The following is an 18,581-nucleotide window of genomic DNA, read 5'->3' on the forward strand; positions in this document are numbered from 1 at the left end:
CAGGACCCACACTTTTTGGACTCCTAGCCTACCGACATCAGCCAGATGCCATTTCAATGCCTGCTAAAACCAGATACAGTCATACTTCATGTTACGTCCGCTTCATGTTACATTCTTTCAGGTTACGTCCCGCGGCAACCCGGAAGTACCGGAAAGTGTTACTTCCGGGTTTCGCCGCTCACGCATGCACAGAAGCGCAAAATGACGTCACGCGCATGCGCAGAAGCAGTGAATCGCAACCCACGCTTGTGCAGACGCGCCGCTGCAGGTTGCCTTTCGCAACCAGAGAGACCACTGTACATGGAAAATTGATGTGTGTTTTAATCCTTTTGGGTTTATCGGTGATTCTAATTATTTTTTCTAAATAGTTGTTCATATCTGTTTTTATCAAAATTCTATTCTTTCTGTAAACCGCTTAGGTCAGGTTTTATTGCAATCAAGCGGTATATAAATTTTATGAAATAAAGAAACACTGACCACTTCTTAGATTCAGAAAGAAGCTCCGACTTCATAAACCACTTATTTTCTTTCTTTCTTTCCCCTCCCTCTCTCTCTCTCTCTCTCTCTCTCTCTCTCTCACACACACACACACACACACACACACATACACACACAGACACACACATAAGTAACACAGTTAACACACTCTGGGAACAAACATGCCCTAAGCTTCCCACTTCATCCATTAAAGTTTGCCCACACCAATCAACATGAGCTTTCAGTCATTAATTCACCAATTAAACGATCAAACCTCGCACCCGTAACAGGGTAAGACTCCCGTTCAAGCTCCTCTGGAGATGAGAAGCAGGCCTTAATATTTCCCTGTTCCCACCTAGGCACACCGTTGAGCAATAGAAAAAAAATCACCCTGGTTTTTCCAGCAACCGCTTCCACCCCCATCAGACGCACGCTTCGGCTACCTTCTCAGGTGAGCCTCCCTCCTTCTCCCCCCTGCAACACACGTGCAACTCACCCCACACTTTTGCAGGAGAAGAGCTTCAGTTATCTTCAGCCGAGGAACACAGAAGCGGCTAAAAATACTCCTCTTCGTGCTCTCCGAAGAACGGGGAGGCGGGGAGAACGCTGGGCTGAGGAATTCGGGATGCAGACGAGCAGCCCCAACTGCCGAGGGGCTGGGTGGTCCCGCAGGGCAGCGGCTCAGAGCTCAGCACGAGGGACACCTGCATCTAAAGGAGGAGAGAGGCAGAAGAGGCGTGAGCAAAGGATCAGCTAGCCACCAGTTCACCCCCGGGAATCGTAGCTGGCAGAGGAAACGGCTCCTGGGGCCAAGCAGGTACCGCCGGGCACAGTCCAGCAAGTAAACATTAACTGGGCTGCAAAGATAGTCACTAGGCTGATGTCATGGGAAAGGAAGCAGCAAGGGGCACAGCGCCTGCCTGCTTTGTTTCTAATAATAATAATAATAATAATAATAATAATAATAATAATAATATATTTATACCCAGCCACTCTGGGCTGCTTTCAACAGATATTAAAATACAATAGTCTATTAAACATTAAAAGCTTCCCTAAACAGGGCTGCCTTCAGATGTCTTCTAAAAGTCTGGTAGTTGTTGTTCTCTTTGACATCTGTGGCATTCCACAGGACGGGTGCCACCACCAAGAAGGCCCTCTGCCTGGTTCCCTGTAACCTCAGTTCTCGCAGGGAGGGAACCGCCAGAAGGCCCTCGGCGCTGGACCTCAGTGTCCGGGCAGAACGATGGGGGTGGAGACGCTTCTTCAGATAGACTGGACTGAGGTTGTTTAGGGCTTTAAAGGTCAGCACCAGCACTTTGAATTGTGCTCGGAAACACCGAATTTCTTCCTTATCCATTCTGCCACCCCGTCTTGGAAAGGGAAGGGCCACAAATCCAGCGTTCAAGCACTTGCTTGCATGCCAGGGGCCCCAGGTTTCCACCCTGGGCATCTTCAGGCAGGACTAGGAGGAGCTCCTCCCTGGAACCCTTGAGAGTCACTGCCAGTCAGAGCAGGCAATACTGAAGGAGCATCTCCACTCCCTTCATTCAGCCCGGAAACTGAGGCCCAGCTCTGAGGGCCTTCCGGCGGTTGCCTCCCTGCAAGAAGTGAGGTTACAGGGAACCAGGCAGAGGGCCTTCTCGGTGGTGGCGCCCGCCCTGTGGAATGCCCTCCCAGCAGATGTCAAGGAAACAAACAACTATCTGACTTTTAGAAGACACCTGAAGGCAGCCCTGTTTAGGGAAGTTTTTTATGTTTGATGAATGCATTTATTATTACGGTCACAGACCAGTTCCGGCTCACTTACAATACAGTGGACGCTCTGAGCACGCATGGGTTGCGATTCAGCACTTCTGTGCATGCGCAAAGTGCGATTTAGCGCTTCTGCACATGTGCGACCGCCGAAACCCAGAAGTAACCTGTTCCGCTACTTCCAGGTTTCAGCGGTCCGTAACCTGAAAAAACGCAACCTGAAGCATCTGTAACCCGAGGTATGACTTTATCAGGAAAATCATAAAGCACGATCGGGATACAATGAATTGCAATTGGGTATAACAGGGACAATACAGATATAGCAGCAGTTAAAAATATGTAAGTTAAATCTTAATTACTAAAATATAACCCAAAATTGTCATTTAAAACCTTAATCATTCTGGTAATACAGCTTGTTCCCTAAGTTTTATAGCAGTTGCACAGAATTTGGCCACCGTTAGCGTGATCCCTGGGTCCTTGTCCTCTACAAGGAGTTTTAGACATTGAAGTCCGGACCCATTTGGAGATTTTTGTATAACACGGGTGATAAATACCAAAACGTTTTATGTTTTATCGTGTTTTTAATATTCTGTTGGTAGCAGCCCAGAGTGGCTGGGGAGGGAGCCCCGACCAGATGGATGGGGTATAAGTAATAAATTATTATTATTATTATTATTATGAGCCATCTTTTCTTGGGGGTTCCCCAGCTGTTCCTTCCACCATTCCTCTGCCTCCAATCAGTCCATGACAGGTAAGCCCACTGAATCTTGACTGAGCGATCTGAAGATTGGTGTATTTCCCATTTAGAGTCTAGCAATTAAAAAGCTGCAGTACTGATTCAATGCACACTATTTGCGCGTACTCCCTGTGAGACATATATTCTGCGCCCATATAATAGGAACAGCAATCTGCATTACCAAATAACAGACAGAGCTCTATTCATCATCTATCTAACTTACAGTAAGTCCTGGGCACGCAGTGTGGGGCCCTTCTGGAAATTTTGGACTACAATTCCCATCGGCCACTGCCAGCATTAAAAATGGTCATGGGAAGATGGGGGTTGTGGTCCAAAATATATGCAGGAGGCTGGATTGTAGGAACAGTAGGAATACCTTTACGTCGTAAGATTTATACACTGCTTGGTTGTCAAAAAAAACCTCAGCGGTTTACAAAAAAAGATGAGACAACGAGGAAAGTTAATAACCATGTAAGACTTCAGCAAAAGTCAGAATAACAATAGACTAAAGACATCTGAGACCAGGGAGAAGAGACGGTGGAAGAAGATTGGAAAAAATTTAAAAAATCTATTCAGAGAAATATTGTAAAATTAATGATTGTTAGGAAATGTTGGAATGAAATTACATGACTTTAGTAGAAACATTATAAGGAGTTAAGTATAAATAAACTTTAAGGTTTTGATGGTAAGATAATGTTAAAATAAATTAAGATAATTAAATGACAGAAAGCAGTGAAAGAGGGAAAGGATTTGCTGATATAGTTAATAACTGGAATACAAAAAAGGGAGGTGTGAGGAGGTTGAGGAAATAAGTTAATGAAAGATAAGGATGTTTTTAATTGTTTCTGTTTCTTTTTGTGTTTTGATGTATTGTGTTTTTTGTTCTTTTTTATGTATTGATTTTTCTTTTCTTTTCTTCTCTCTTCTTTTTCTTGTGCTTTTTCTTTTTCTGTAACTTTGAAACTTCTAATAAATATTATTTAAAAAACAACAACAATAGACTAAAGACAGATAAAAAAACTCGCACCAGCTTTCTAAACATCTGGGTAGGCTGGTCGAAACAGAAATGTTTTTAGCAGGTGCTGAAAAGAGGAGGGCGAAGGAGCCTGCTTGGTGTCAATATGGGATGCTTGTTAGACCAGTTCTCCAGAAGAGGAAAAATGCCTTTTGCTGATCCTGTTCCCCACCAATCTGAACCGCAACCAGGAGACACTAGACTCGCATGGTCTTTCCACCGCATCCATGCCACCGAGGAACACACAGGAAGCTGTCAGAGCAGGCGTCAGCAACCTGCGGTCCATGGGCCAGAAGCGGCCTGTGGAGGCTGTTTAACCGGCCCATGAGCCACTCCAGAACCAAGACACACGCTCAGCGAGTCCCCGCGCCGCTAACCGGCATGGTGCGGTGTGGGGACTCTCTTCTGTGGCATCGGAAATCACATCTGCACATGTGCAGACTCGTGTAGACGCCAGAAATCTCGAGCGCATGCGCTCAGGCATGCTCATTATCTGGCCCACAGAGGGGGCTCCGCAGGACTGATCCGGCCCAGGCAAAGTAAACCTGTTGAAAACATGCCCGGGAAGGCCGCCAACTTCCGAAGACTCTGGGGCTTCTCTCTGATGGTCCTCCCTGGCTATAAATCTCCCTTAGTCCAGAGAGACCGGTGATAAGCGACCCCTCTCTCCTGAGAGGAGCACACTTGTCTTCTGGCATATCATTGCAGAAGAAAGATTCAGCAGCTATTTTACAGTCTGTATATAGAGAATCCATCAGCACGTCTGTGCTCTTTGAGCACCAGTACAGAACAGCAACACTTTCAGAAGTGAAACTAACTTCCAACAGTACTCAGACTTCCTGTCTCACGCTCACTCAGACACTCACATGATGTACACAAACCATAGTGCTACTGCTGGAGCAGCACAGATGGATAAAAATCTTAACACCAACCCCTGTGCCAGACCATTTGTCTATCCAGCTCAGCATTTTATTTTAAAAATCTGATTTAAATTTAAAAAAATCAGATTTAAATAAAAAAAATCTGATTTAAATTTAAAAATCTGATGATTAATATGATGATGATGATTTTTATCCATCCTGTCCTCTACCACTGAACCATGCCAATTGTCCCCCGCCACACACCGGTCTTTATCTCCTTCAGATCCAGCCCTCTAAGCATTTGATCAGCGACATTTGTAAGTCCTTTGCTGCTGAGGTTCTGCTCAAGTTTTTAATGAAGCCGAAGGCTCGATTGCAAGGAATCTCGGACTGGACTGCCACATCCTCCTAAAATTTGCAGAGGCCAAAACGAGCTTGGAAGAGGAGCTGTGAGCCAGATGTCCTTTATCGAGCACATTTCATCTCGAGAGTTACATTTTGCAACATCTCGCATCAGGTTTCAGAACATCAACAAGTGCAATCTTTTGGGAACACGCTGACCTGTGATGGTATAAATATGTACCATCACAGTCCCTGAAGCTGAAAAACAAAATTTATCTGCTGAGGGGAAGTAACAGATGCTCAGAAACATGCCAAGAAGGTGGATGGGAAGCCTTGGGCTTGATTCCTTGGCACACTTTCCTAGGAGTAGGCACCCACTGAACACAATGGGGCTTACTTCAGAGTAACAGGCCCAAGACTGCAGTGGATATATAGAACATAGCCATTCTGACTAGCAGCCATTGATCTCCATCTACTCCTAATTTTTTTAACCATCTAGGTTGGCAGCTGCAGCTTCCTCCTGCACAAGTGAGTTCCACCGTTTAACAAGGCCCTGTGTGAAAAAGTCCTTTCTTTTATCTGTCAATAATAATAATAATAATAATAATAATAATAATAATAATAATAATTTATTATTTGTACCCACCCATCTGGCTGGGTTTCCGCAGCCACTCTGGGCAGCTTCCACAGAGACCAAAAATACACTAAAATGTCACACATTAAAAACTTCCCTGAACAGGGCTGCCTTAAGATGTCTTCTGAATGTCAGGTAGTTGTTTATTTCCTTGACATCTGATGGGAGGGCGTTCCACAGGGCAGGCGCCACTACCGAGAAGGCCCTCTGCCTGGTTCCCTGTAGCTTTGCTTCTCGCAATGAGGGAACCGCCAGAAGGCCCTCGGAGCTGGACCTCAGTGTCCGGGCAGAACGATGGTGGTGGAGACGCTCCTTCAGGTATACTGGGCTGAAGCCATTTAGGGCTTTAAAGGTCAACACCAACACTTTGAATTGTGTTCAGAAACATACTGGGAGCCAATGTAGGTCTTTCAAGCCCGGTGTTATGTGGTCTCGGCGGCCGCCCCCAGTCACCAGTCTAGCTGCCGCATTCTGGATTAGTTGTAGTTTCCGGGTCACTTTCAAAGGTAGCCCCACGTAGAGCGCATTGCAGTAGTCCAGGCGGGAGACAACCAGAGCATGCACCACTCTGGTGAGGCAGTCCGCGGGCAGGTAGGGTCTCAGCCTGCGTACCAGATGGAGCTGGTAGACAGCCGTCCTGGACACAGTATTGACCTGCGCCTCCATGGACAGCTGTGAGTCCAGAATGACTCCCAGGCTGCGCACCTGGTCCTTCAGGGGCACAGTTACCCCATTCAGGACCAGGGAGGCCTCCACACCAGCCCGCCCCCTGTCCCCGCAAAACAGTACTTCTGTCTTGTCAGGAATCTGCCAACGTCCAGCTTCATTGCATGTCCGTGAGTTCTAGTGTTATGGAAGGGAGAAAACCCTGCCCACGTTCTACTCACCACGTATAATTTCAGACGCTTTTCTATCATGCCACCCATTTACACGCTTTCCCCTCTAAACTAAAAAAATCCCAGATGTTGCAACCTTTCATCACAGGGGAGCCACCAGTTGAAAAACCTGCCTTCCGAAAAACCTGTTTCGTTGCAAACACACAGAGCCGGAGAAAACATGCTGTTAAAAACAAGAGAGCGTTTTGCCTGGATTCCCGTGAATCTTACCCAGCGACATCGTAGTTCAGAAACAAGCCTTTCACCCACTGCTTCCTAGAACTCTAGTAAATAAGCAAAGCTGTGGAACCACACCCTAAACCTCTGTTTGCTTTTCAGTAAGAGTGTGCTAAGCTTCGTATAGATTTTAAATCCCAGTCCTGAGCAGGAACCTGGTTAATTATTCCCTCTGACTTTGCTTGGCCAAGCCGCCTTATCAACATGAGGCCACAACATGAGAGACTTCCCAGGTATACTAGCATAAATTATTGTTTTATTTAAATAGTCCTATTTAAAAAGAAGAAGAAAAGATAGAGCCCTGCATTTGGTGGCTTTCTGATACAGTGGTACCTCGCAAGACGAATGCCTCGCAAGACAAAAGAGTTTTTTGTTTTTTGAGTTGCTTCGCAAGACGAATTTCCCTATGGGCTTGCTTCGCAAGATGTTTGGGAAACCGTCAATGCATTTCCTATGGGAAACCGTGCTTCACAAGACGAAAAATTCACAAGATGAAAAAACTCACATAATGAATTAATTTCGTTTTGCGAGGCACCACTGTACAGTGGCACCACCCTGGCTTCCGACTGGCTGCAGGAAGCTCCAGCAGCTAATCAGAAGCTGCAGAAGCCACATCAGACATTTGGGTCCCAAAGAATGTTCACAAACCGGAACACTCACTTCCGGGTTTTTGCAGCTTTCAGGAGCCAAAACATTTGACTTGCAAGGTGTTCGGGATCCAAGGTAGGACTGTATGTAAAGGGCAGTGTTAGAAACTCAGATATATAAGCTAGGTGCCAAATGGCTCCTGAAACCAGGGTTGTTGTTGTTGTTTAGTCGTTTAGTCGTGTCCGCCTCTTCCTGACCCCCTGGACCAGAGCACGCCTGGACCAGAGCACGCCAGGCACTCCTGTCTTCCACTGCCTCCCGCAGTTTGGTCAAACTCATGCTGGTAGCTTCAAGAACACTATCCAACCATCTCGTCCTCTGTCGTCCCCTTCTCCTTGTGTCCTCCAATCTTTATTCCGGTTTGGGATTCATCTGGCCCAGCCCTTCGCATAATGAATTCTGAATATAAGTTAAATAAGCAGGGAGACAATATACAGCCTTGCCGTACTCCTTTCCCAATTTTGAACCAATCAGTTGTTCCATATCCAGTTCTAACTGTAGCTTCTTGTCCCATATAGAGATTTCTCAGGAGACAGATGAGGTGATCAGGCACTCCCATTTCTTTAAGAACTTGCCATAGTTTGCTGTGGTCAACACAGTCAAAGGCTTTTGCATAGTCAATAAAGCAGAAGTAGATGTCTTTCAGTCACCAAAATGGAATGCCTACTTGCCACTTTGCAGCTAGAGTGCTCGAAAGGTGTATTTTTCAACCTGGCTTTCTGGTTCCTGAAATTCATTCCGATTGTGCAGATAAAATATGATGGGTAGAATTCTACAGGATGCGCTGCTAGTGTGTGGAAATAGTCAAGATCTAAGAATCTCCAGGCATGCACCTCCAGGTGGTGGAGACATCAGGTGCACCCCGGGGCATCTTCACTTGGTCACAACTGGCCAATAGCCAGCTGCAAAATGGGCCTGGAGAATTTCAAATGCTGGTAAAGGCCTGAAGAACTCTGCACCTGATTAACTGGCAAGCCACCTGCCTGTCCTTCTATAGACCTGGTAGATTGCAGGAATGACCTGTTAAGTCTTGTTGGTGGCAGCATAGTGTTAAAGACTATTGTATGGCAGTGACAAACAAAAGAACATTTTCTGCTGTTGCGCCTGTTGTGCTCCAAAGGACACACCATCAGTGAGATGCTTCAGAGGTCTTTCAAATACACAACAAATTACACCTTTGGCCGCATGGAAATGATGTCTTCTTCTTCTTCTTCTTCTTCTTCTTCTTCTTCTTCTTCTTCTTCTTCTTCTTCTTCTTATCCCTCGTAGCCGATTAAGATTGTCTTCCATAAACACAGTCTTAACAGTGAGTCCATAAGCGACTGTGGAGGCCAATTCTGGATCCACACATCCTTCCACAGTGGAGACATAGGTTTCTGGGCAGGAGCTGATCATGGTGAAGGTTTGCCAAGTGTGCCTTCCTCTTAGCACGTTTCTCCCTTTCGTCCTGAGTTCGAACATCTTCAAAGCCCACGACACCTTTGGTAAAGCCTGTTCTCCAACTGGAGCGCTCACAGGCCAGTGTTTCCCAGTTGTCTGCGTTTACACTACATTTTTTTAGATTTGCCTTGGGAGTCTTTAAACCTCTTTTGTTGACCACCAACACTATGCTTCCCATTTTTAAGTTCAGAATAGAGTAGTTACTTTGGAAGACTATCAACAGGCATCGTCACAGCATGACCAGTCCAACGAAGCTGATGTTGAAGAACCATCGCTTTGACACGGGTGATCTTGGCTTCTTCCAGTACACTGGCATGAGTTCACTTGTCTTCCCAAGTGATGCGTAAAATTTTAGGAGAGCCCACTCACGGCGACAAGGTGATGATCCAGCGAGTGAGAAATGATGTGCCATCACTGAGTTATCACTCCTTGCAATGCAGGAATGTCAACTGAATCTCAACCTTCCTGAGCTACAGTGGTACCTCGGGTTACATACACTTCAGGTTACATACGCTTCAGGTTACAGACTCCGCTAACCCAGAAATAGTGCTTCAGGTTAAGAACTTTGCTCCAGGATAAGAACAGAAATTGTGCTCCAGTGGCACAGCGGCAGCAGGAGGCCCCATTAGCTAAAGTGGTGCTTCAAGTTAAGAACAGTTTCAGGTTAAGAACGGACCCCCGGAACGAATTAAGTACTTAACCTGATGTACCACTGTATATGTATATACGCAAATCCACGGGTTAGGGGGCGCAAATCCACGGGTTAGGGGGCGCAAATTACTTGCCTTGCCCCGGGTGCTGACAACCCATGCTACGCCACTGCATAAACGCAAAGGGACCTCACACCTTCTCCCAGTACAAGCAGCAAGAACTTCCACAGCCAGCACTGACCAGCGGAAGTGCACCAAGAGTGTTTGAGTTAAAAAGCTTATGCAGCCATAAGAGGAACACCTGGCAGAGCCAGATGCACGGGCCCTTCAACCTCTGATTAATGCAGAACAAGGCACCCAGTTATTATTTTTAAATAGTCGCTTGCAAGGAACAAGATGGCTTGCGAGGCACAGAATCATCTCATCACAGGCTTTCAAGATCACCCGGCCAACACTTTCTGCAGGGAAGAAACTGCTCCCACTTGCCAGATGGGGGCCTAGATCAGTGCTGGTGAACCTGTAGCCCACTGGGTGCAGCTGAACTACAACTCCCATCAGCCCTGGCTATGCAGGCTGGGGCTTATGGGAGCTTACAGGGAATCAGGCAGAGAGCCTTCTTGGTGGTGGTGCCTGCTCTGTGGAACGCCCTCCCATCAGATGTCAAGGAAATAAACAACCATCTGACGTTTAGAACACATCTGAAGGCAGCCCTGTTTAGGGAAGTTTTGAATGACAGAAGTTTTAATGTATTTTTAATCTTTTGTTGGAAGCCGCCCAGAGTGGCTGGGGAAACCCAGCTAGATGGGTGGGGTATAAATAATAAATTATTAGTAGTAGTAGTAGTAGTAGTAGTAATTTATTTATTTATTTATTTATTATTATTATTATTATTTGATAGTAATGGTTCTTGCTTTGAAGAAATCCACTCCATATATTCAATGCACATACAAAACACATAACTTCCCCAAAGAATCTTGGGAGCTGTGGCTGAGAGTTAGAATTCTCAGCTCTCTTAACAAACTACAGTACCCAGAATTCCTTGGGGGAAGCCCTGTGCTTTAAAGGCAGCAATGCTTCTGAAGCCCAATTGCTGGAATATTCAGGAGGGGAGAGGGCTCTTGTGAACAAATCCTGCTTGCAGATTACCCACAGGCTGGCCACTGTTGAAAACCAGATACCAGACTGGCTAGGCCTTTGGCCTGATCCAGCAGGCCATTCTTACGTTCTTTGATGTGTGCTGAAGATGCTTTAAATACATGCTGTGCGTCTGCTCTTAGTCCCTGGAACTGCCAGCTGAAAGGTTCAGGTCCAAGGCAGCAGGGAAGACATTTCTGTATGCCCGAAATCCAGGAGAGGTGCTGCCAGCCAGAGCAGGGTATACTGAGCCCAACAGAGCAATGGCCTGCCATGACAGAAGGCAGCTTTGTACCTTCAGCTCAAGCTAAAGAAATCGCTCAGCTCTCGTCCCTGGACTTGAAGGCAAGCCAATGTTTCCGGGCTCTTAAAAACCTGGGGCACAGCCCCTTATCACAGATTTGCACCGGTCAATTTATACAAACAGAGGCAAATGTAGGGTTTTTTCCGAGCGAATTCAGAGCAGAAGGTAATAATAATAATAATAATAATAATAATAATAATAATAATAATAATTTTTTATTTATACCCCGCCCTCCCCAGCCAAGGCCGGGCTCAGAGCGGCTTACAAGCAATAATAAAAACAAGATGAATGATTACAACTTAAAAACAAAAGTAAAGTACAACATTAAAATAATGGAACATTAAAATATTAAAATGTAGCCTCATCGCAGGAGGAGAAGGAAAAGAAAAAAGAAAGAGAGGGAGGGAATCAAATTGGCTCCAAGCCAAAGGCCAGGCGGAACAACTCTGTCTTACAGGCCCTGCGGAAAGAAATCAGATCCTGCAGGGCCCTGGTCTCATGAGACAGAGCGTTCCACCAGACCGGAGCCAGAGTTGAAAAGGCCCTGGCTCTGGCTGAAGCCAATCTAACTTCCTTAGGGCCTGGGACCACTAGGGTGTTGTTATTTATGGACCTTGAGGCTCTCCGTGGGGCATACCAGGAGAGGCGGTCCCGTAGGTACGAGGGTCCTAGGCCATGAAGGGCTTTAAAGGTCAAAAGCAGCACCTTAAACCTGACCCTGTACTCCACCGGGAGCCAGTGCAGCTTGAAAAGCACTGGGTGAATATGCTCCCAAGGCAGAGACCCCGTGAGGAGCCTCGCTGCAGCATTCTGTACCCGCTGGAGTTTCTGGGACAGCTTCAAGGGCAGCCCCGCGTAGAGCGAACTACAGTAGTCAAGCCTGGAGATGACCGTCGCATGGATCACTGTGGCCAGGTCGGGGCGGGAAAGGTAGCTGGGATCTCATTAGCAGTGCACTTCGCAGCATGCCAGGGATCCCTGTAAGAAAAGTTTTTTAAATGATTCTTTTTGGGGGGATTGGGTGGGGTGGTTAAAGGCTCAGGATGAAAGACACAGAGCACAGTCCTACTGGGCTATGCCAGCTCCAAGAGTATAACTTAGGCTTCAGAAAGTTTAAGTGCACTCTCCTCCAAGTCTCATTTAAAGCCATGTTTTGGAGCATCATGGTGCCATCTTCAAACCAGACTTCCTCAACACAGCTGAAATCACTATGCCTTTCTATTGAGTAAACCCAATAAGGATTGTGGTACACAAACATATCTTTAGAACCAAGCACCACTGAAACCAAGGAGACTGGAATGAAGCCTCAAAACGTGTTTACTCAGAAGCAAATGCCGCTGGTTCCCACGGGGCTGACTTTTCAGTTAAGTACATCTTGAATGCACAGCCTAAGGCATACACAATTTTCTTTGGATTAAGCCCCCCCAAAGCCCTTACATGGATTTTTCAAAACATCTTATATACGCCACTCAATTCAGACAATGCTGAAACACTTCTCAAGGGGATAAATTAATTCACCTGCTTAATTTTATTCCAAAACCCCTTAATTTTATTAGAGAGCCTCAAAGTGGCACCTGCATCAAGATTACATATTCTTCATGTTCAATCTGTGAATTAATCAATTACAAGCAGATTGCTAGCATATTAAAGGGTGTTTAATGAGCTGCCCTTCTTTCTTCAGTGAAAGATATCAGGACTGGGACCTAAATATCGTTTAACATAAATTAATTACCTCTTTCCGCGCTAAAACCCTTGTGTTCACACAGCTTTATACAAGACGGCCATTGCTTCCTCCCGAATGGAGGGTGCCTGCAGAGCCTAAAATATTTCTTCATACAGAATGCTGGAATTAAATTTAACACGACCGAGGACAGATTTCATAATTTAGGACTACATTTACCTACGAGTAAGCTTCAGGGACGCGGGTGGCACTGTGGGTTAAACCACAGAGCCTAGGACTTGCCGATCAGAAGGTCAGCAGTTTGAATCCCCGCAACAGGGTGAGCTCCCATTGCTCAGTCCCTGCTCCTGCCCACCTAGCAGTTCGAAAGCACGTCAAAGTGCAAGTAGATAAATAGGTACCACTCCGGTGGGAAGGTAAACGGCGTTTCCGTGCGCTGCTCTGGTTCGCCAGAAGCAGCTTAGTCATGCTGGCCACATGACCCGGAAGCTGCACGCCAGTTCCCTCAGCCAATAAAGCGAGATGAGCGCCACAACCCCAGAGTCAGTCACGACTGGACCTAATGATCAGGGGTCCCTTTACCTTTAAGCCTCAGAGAGCTGCGGGGGGGGGGGAGGATTTACTTCTGAGTCGGATTGGGCTTCAAGTGTCAGACTTTGGTTTTTAAACTCAGGTAGTTTACTTCCTCATGTACTGCATAAACTATGGAACTCACTTCGGCAGGGGACAGTGACGGCCGCCAAGTTGGATGACTTTAAAAGAGGAGCAGACAGATTCATGGAGGATAAGGCTCTCAGTGGTTGCTAGTCAGGATGGCTCTGCCCTGCCTCCACAGTCAGAGGCAGCAATGCTTCTGAATACCAGTTGCTGGAAGCCACAGGAGGGAAGATGGGTCTTGGGTTCGAGTCCTGCTTGAGGGTTTTTCACAGGGGCACCTGGTTTGCCACTGGGAGAACAGGATACTGGACCAAGTGGGCCATTGGCTGGATCCAGCAGGCACTTCAGATGTTCTTTATATTCTTATGGTGTCCAACTTAGCTCTCAAAACAAGAGATTTGCACTGCTGTATTTTTTACAAACAAATATATGCCCTGCTTTTTCCTTGCAGGCAAACCCAACCAATTTAATAACAAAGGTAAACAATGTATTTAACATCCAGAACAAATGCTACAGCAACTTTATATATAAAGAAATTATTTCACCTTGTGATACTCAAGTTCTGTTGCGTGTTGCAGTTAAAAAATAAAAGTAGTGCTGTTGGCATACTATTTCTGTTCTAAAAACAAAAGCCACACTCCCAAAGTTCTCCAAAAACTCTAAAAACAGCAAGCGTTTTTAGGATTGAAATCACACATGTCAACACAAACAAACTTTCGGCGGCTGAATCCTTATAAAGCTAGTTGCTTGTGGAAAAGATGGGACCAGTGACAACTGGCGCCCCATAGGCCTGGGGTGGGGGAGGCAAGGCGGCCCGGCAGTAGGTGGCACTAGAGAGCCATGTAATTCTAATTTTATCCCCATCCTCCTCCTCCTCTGTAAGAGCAATGTTGAGATGGAGGAGGAGGAGGTTGACAGCTTGTGCGACTCCCTGAACCGGTTCAAAGCAGGGAGACAGAGAGGTGACCGAGTTGAGGCTGGTGGGGCAATGCCCCCTTCTTCTGAAAGGGCCAGCCTCGACTGAGATCTATAGGCTATGATAAATTAGATCGGAAAGCCAGTTTGAGCAGAAAGCAGGGCTGTGGAGACTTAAGGGGGATCATGTGGCATAGAAATCCATGCAGATGGGGAGACTGGCCTTACACGCTGCTGGTTGTCAGAAAGAGGGAGAGGAATAACATGAGAACCGCGGTGGTTTTACTGATTAGTGTCCCCGACTACTGGGGCTTGGAAGCCCAGGGTTCAAATGCACAAACTTGGCCGTGAGCTCAGTGGGCGACCCTCGGACCTGCCACAGACACCCGGTCTACTTCACAGGGTTGTTGTGAGGATTAAATGAGGAGAGAACCACGGACGCCGCTTGGAGAAACAGGTGGGCTAGAACTGAATCCCCAAAAGTAAACCAACGCCCCCCAGCTGGCTCTGCTACAGAAACGTCAACAATCAAAAGAAAACTTCCCGCTTCCCATGGAACTTCCCAAACGTCTCCAAGGAGCGCAGCGCGTTTCCAAGTTTGGGTTAAAGAAGGGCAGCCTCGTTTGGCGACCTGCCTGCTTCTTTTTTTGCCCAAACCGGCTGAGATCTCTCTCTCTCTCTAGGGCCGCTCCCGCCCCACCTGCCCCCCGGGACAGGAAGGTCTCTTCCTCCTCCTCCCGGCCGCGCGCCCCCTTACTCACCTGCGTCCGGCGCGCAACAGGAGCGCACGGGCGGAGGCGCAGCTCCAGGAAGCGCGGCGCTTTCCCAGCGCGGCTGCTTCCTCTTCTCGTCCCATCCGGCCCCGGAGAGCCCTCCCTCGGCCGTACCTCCACCTGGTTTCCTTTCCCCAGAGACTCCTCCTCCTTCTCCTCCTCCCTCCTGCTCAGTCCCAGCCTCGCTGGCCTTTGCTGTTTGCGCGTCTCCCTGGAGATGGCCCCTAAACGTCGCCCGGCACCTGGGCGCTCCTTCCGCGGCGCCGCCTGCTTCCCTTCCCAGCCACACCTGGCACAGGTGCGCACGGAACGGAGAGCCCGGCCAAGACGGGGATGGCGATTCTTTCCACATTTCCTGGTTGCTTATTTGTTGTTTTCTTCTTTTTTTACCATGCCTCCAAGTTGATCAAAGTGGCACACATAATTCTCCTCCCGCCACCATTTTATCCTCCCACAACAACCTTGCGAGGTAGGCTGTGATGGGCCGAAGGTCAGCCAGGGAGCTTAATGGCCGAGTGGGGTTTTGAACCCTGGTCTATCAAGTTTTATGGCAATGCTCTTGCTAGTACAGTGGTACCTCGGGTTACATACGCTTCAGGTTACAGACTCCGCTAACCCAGAAATAGTACCTCGGGTTAAGAACTTTGCTTCAGGATGAGAACAGAAATCGTGCTCCGGCGGCGCGGCAGCAGCAGGAGGCCCCATTAGCTAAAGTGGTGCCTCAGGTTAAGAACAGTTTCAGGTTAAGTACGGACTTCCGGAACGAATTAAGTACTTAACCTGAGGTACCACTGTATAGCCTACTGGCTGACTTAGGTGGCAAGGCACACAGCTGATCTTTGAGAACAATGTTGGGCAAAAGGGGTCTGGTTGGAGCTGTGAGCTGACAAGGGGCAGCTCCACATGGTATATTTAAAGCTCAGCCAATGCACATTGAATGCATATGACTTACACCCCCCAGACTCCTGGGAACTGTTCAGGATGTTGGGAATTGTAATTCCACGTGGAACTACAGTTCCCAGGATTCCTTGGGAGAAAGCCATGTGTTTTAAATGTGGTTTAAACATATGGTATTAATTATTTTTAACCACTGATAAACCATGGATTTACAGATACTGCAATTCAGAATAATTTCTACAGGAGAGTGGGCTTGTTCAGTGAGTGAATAACAGGACAAGTTCTTTGAACTGTGTTTGTTTGCAGTAGCATTCCTGTGAGATAAGTTTGAAGAGGACGCAGCTTTAATTTCAGAAATGCCATATATATATGTTGTTGTTGTTGTTTAGTCATGTCCAACTCTTCATGACCCCATGGACCAGAGCACACCAGGCACTTCTGTCTTCCACTGCCTCCCGCAGTTTGGTCACACTCATGCTGGTAGCTTCGAGAACACTGTCCAACCATCTCGTCCTCTGTCGTCCCCTTCTCCTTGTGCCCTCCATCTTTCCCAACATCAGGGTCTTTTCCAGGGAGTCTTCTCTTCTCATGAGGTGGCCAAAGTGTTGGAGCCTCAGCTTCACGATCTGTCCTTCCAGTGAGCACTCAGGGCTGATTTCCTTCAGAATGGAGAGGTTTGTTCTTCTTGCAGTCCATGGGACTCTCAAGAGTCTCCTCCAGCACCATAATTCAAAAGCATCCATTCTTTGGCGATCAGCCTTCTTTATGGTCCAGCTCTCACTTCCATACATCCCTACTGGGAAAACCATAGCTTTTACTATACGGACCTTTGTTGGCAAGGTGATGTCTCTACTTTTTAAGATGCTGTCTATGTTTGTCATTGCTTTTCTCCCAAGAAGCAGGCATCTTTTAATTTCGTGGCTGCTGTCGCCATATGTAAAGAAGTGTATGTAAATGCCATATATATATATGTAAAGAAGTGCTTTATTCTGTCCATTCTGAGCCTACCACAAATCAGCCTCTTTGGCTCCCCAACCCCACCCCTGCCCAGCCAGTTCCAGGGCTGTGCGAGAGGGCAAACAGTTTAGGAACAAAGGGAGCTGTTTTGTACCAAGTCAGACCATTATTCCTTCTTGCTCAGTAATTACCAGCACTGACTGGCAGCAGAGAAAGAAACCTGGTGCCTGCCATTTACTGTACTTCCTCCTGCCTTCAGTTTTCTGTTGCTGATTACACCTTGCTCCTTCCCCTCTTCCTGTCTCCTGCTTTGATGTTTCACAGGAAGCCAGACTTGCTGTTCCAGTCCCCCACCCGCCACGCCGCCTTCTCAAGATACTCTTCTTGGGAAAGGCGTTAAGCATATAGTAGACCTACCTCCTGGTGTCTAATAAAAACATCACCCAAGTGGGTTGCATCTCTGCATCATATTTGGATGCCAAAGAATCCAAACCATTGCCAAAAGCAAGGACCTAGTCCTCATTGTTTGAGTTTGGGAAGTGCTTAATCGTGAGGACATCTGAATTGATGTTCCAGTGGAATTTAAATGGATTTCATTGCTACTGGGACATCTTCGTTATTGGACAGCACTGAAGGGAGACAGCTTTGCTCTGGAGTGCGAGACACTGACAAACTGGAACGTGTCCAGAGGAGGGCAACCGAAATGGTCAAAGGCCTGGAAACGATGCCTTATGAGGAACGGCTAAGCGAGCTGGGCATGTTTAGCCTGGAGAAGAGGAGGTTTAGGGGTGATACGATAGCCATGTTCAAATATATAAAAGGATGTCATATAGAGGAGGGAGAAAGGTTGTTTTCTGCCGCTCCAGAGAAGCGGACACGGAGCAATGGATCCAAACTACAAGAATGAAGATTCCACCTAAACATTAGGAAGAACTTCCGGACAGTAAGAGCTGTTTGACAGTGGAATTTGCTGCCAAGGAGTGTGGTGGAGTCTCCTTCTTGGGAGGTCTTTAAGCAGAGGCTGGACAACCATATGTCAGGAGTGCTCTGATGGTGTTTCCTGCTTGGCAGGGGGTTGGACTCGATGGCCCTTGTGGTCTATTCCAACTCTATGATTCTATGATTCCCAAGCAAAAGAACTTACAGCCTACTGAGTGTAACTTTGCTATTTCCCTTGTTCAACAGATTTGATCCCCAAATTTCTCCTCAAAATCCTCTCCGGTGATTTCTGAAGTAATGATTACAGCGGAACCTTGGTTCTCAAGTGTAATTTGTTCCGGAAGTCCGTTCGACTTCCAAAATGTTCGACAATCAGAGGGTTGTCGGCAAACTGAATGGGGAAAATAGAAAAAAAAAGTGCTGTGGAAGCTGTTAGACTTTTGAGGCGCGTTCGAAAACAGAAGCATTCACTTCCGGGTTTTCGGTGTTCGGCTTCCAAAACATTTGGCAGCCGAGATGTTCAAAAACCGAGGCTCCACTGTATGAAGAACATGAGAACCTTTTAGATCAGGCCAATGATTCATCTAGTCACAGAATCACAGAGATGGAAGGGACCATAGAGTAATCTTTTGCCCAATGCAGGACTCGAACCCATGAG

The 18,581-nt window shown here is 47.0% G+C and overlaps 1 protein-coding gene across 1 annotated transcript in view; it reads right to left on the bottom strand.

Annotated features, from left to right (window-relative positions):
• TMEM184A (transmembrane protein 184A) overlaps positions 1 to 15,138 on the bottom strand; it is a 33,214-nt gene extending 18,076 nt beyond the window's left edge. Inside the window, exon 1 of the mRNA XM_083413650.1 lies at positions 15,119 to 15,138. The gene's annotated coding sequence lies outside the window, so the exon portion shown is untranslated. The remainder of the gene's footprint in view (positions 1 to 15,118) is intronic.
• Positions 15,139 to 18,581: the final 3,443 nt, after the last annotated feature.

The sequence above is a fragment of the Podarcis tiliguerta genome (assembly GCF_965153285.1).
Source record: "Podarcis tiliguerta genome assembly, chromosome: 14".
Taxonomy (NCBI): domain Eukaryota; kingdom Metazoa; phylum Chordata; class Lepidosauria; order Squamata; family Lacertidae; genus Podarcis; species Podarcis tiliguerta.